At 41.1% G+C, this 1,707-nt stretch overlaps 1 pseudogene; it reads right to left on the reverse strand.

Annotated features, from left to right (window-relative positions):
- Positions 1-821: 821 nt before the first annotated feature.
- Positions 822-1,382, reverse strand: LOC114616279 (annotated as a pseudogene).
- Positions 1,383-1,707: the final 325 nt, after the last annotated feature.

The raw sequence follows: 1,707 nt of genomic DNA on the forward strand, positions 1-1,707 counted from the left end.
AGGATGGGAGAATGTGCAGTCACCAAAGGTAGATGCTGATGTGGAAGTCAGGAAGTGCATGCTGATAAGAGCCTGATATGGATATCTCCTCAGAGGTCTTCAAGAGTCTGACATACTCAGAGGCAGATGCTCACAACTAGCCATTGAACTGATAATGGGGTTCCCAATGGAGGAGTTAGAGTGAGGACTGAAGGAGCTGAAAGGGTTTGTGGCACCATGAGGAGAGCAACAATACCAACCAACCACAGCTCCCAGGGTCTAAACCACCAGCCTGGGAGCATTTATGGAGGGATCCAGGGCTTCAGCTGAATATGTAAGAGTGGAGGGCCCTGCTTGGCATAGGTGGAAGATGAGATCCTTGACCTCATGAAGCCTGGACTCCCCAGGGGGTGGGAATTTTGAGGGTGGGAAAGTGGGAGTGGGGGGGTAGATAGAGGTTACATCCATGGAGAAGAAGGAGGAGTTGTAAGGGGATAGGGGGTTCCCCAGGTGGGCGGGGGATGGGGTAAGGGGACAACATATGAAATGTAAATAAAATATCCAATAAAAAAAATTATAAAAAAAAAAAGAAGGATGGGAGAAACGAGGGGGAAGTTTTGTTTGGGAAATGCTAGACTGAAACCTAATTCTATGTAAACTAATATATTTTTAATTTATAAAAAGATTTAAATAAGCATGGATAAAATAAGGAGGTTAGATCAAGATACATTTTTTTGTTACTTGTTTTCAATATATATGTCTTTTGTTGTCCCCAAAGAGCCCAAATTGTACTTGTGATCAGAATCTTGTCTCTGGAGCTAGGAAACTGAGACCTCAGCCTGCTACATGGTTCCCTTCTCAAACACATAGATGCCATCCAAAAACTTCCTGATATCCTTGTTTTTAACTGTTGTAGCTTGCTGAATCAGAGCTGCTAAATTTGAAACAAGTTCAATATCATTTCCTTCAAGGATTAATTCATCCTTCTGGGCTTGAGAGACAGAACAAGCAATACCTGTCCTCATTCAAACCCTCTGGGTATATTTTTCACCCAAGAAATTTCTGATCTGAACCAAAGACCCATTCTCCTGAATAATGACGTTGATGGGGAAGTGAGCGTACACAGACCTCATCTTGTAACGGAAGCCCAGTGTAACACCCTTGATCATGTTCTGAAAATTACTGCAGATGGTTCTGACAGTGGCCTGTTCCTTTCTGTTACCCCACCATTTGTCAATCCTGTGCCTCTTTTTCTTTCCAAGGAGACTCAGCTGTACGTTGATGTGATTGAATCCCTTCCTCAGAGTTCCCCTGAGGCCCTTCACAATGACTGTATGTCCCTTCAGAGTGATGTCAACATTTTCTGGAATGTTGACAGTCTGATTGCTGAGAATGGTCTTCATTCTCGCAGTAGATGAGGCAAAAAGAGCCAAGATATAGATTTTTTTAAAAAGCAACTTAGGTAAGATACAAAGAGATACAGATTCTAAAGACAATAGAAATCTTAGAAGCAAAACCCAATGAAACAAAACCTCAGTGGAAATATCACCAACAAAATATACCAAGCGGAAAAAAACTGCAAGGGATGAAAAAAGTGAACATCTATTAGTTTGAGGCATTAATCTAAGTAAAAAGAAAAAAACTCAGACATGACCACAAATTTGAATAAATCTTAGACAGAACTATGATGGCAAATTTACAATCCTTTGGTATAAAAGGAATAACCAG

The sequence above is a fragment of the Grammomys surdaster genome, unplaced genomic scaffold (assembly GCF_004785775.1).
Source record: "Grammomys surdaster isolate TR1022 unplaced genomic scaffold, NIH_TR_1.0 314374, whole genome shotgun sequence".
NCBI classification, from domain to species: Eukaryota; Metazoa; Chordata; class Mammalia; order Rodentia; family Muridae; genus Grammomys; species Grammomys surdaster.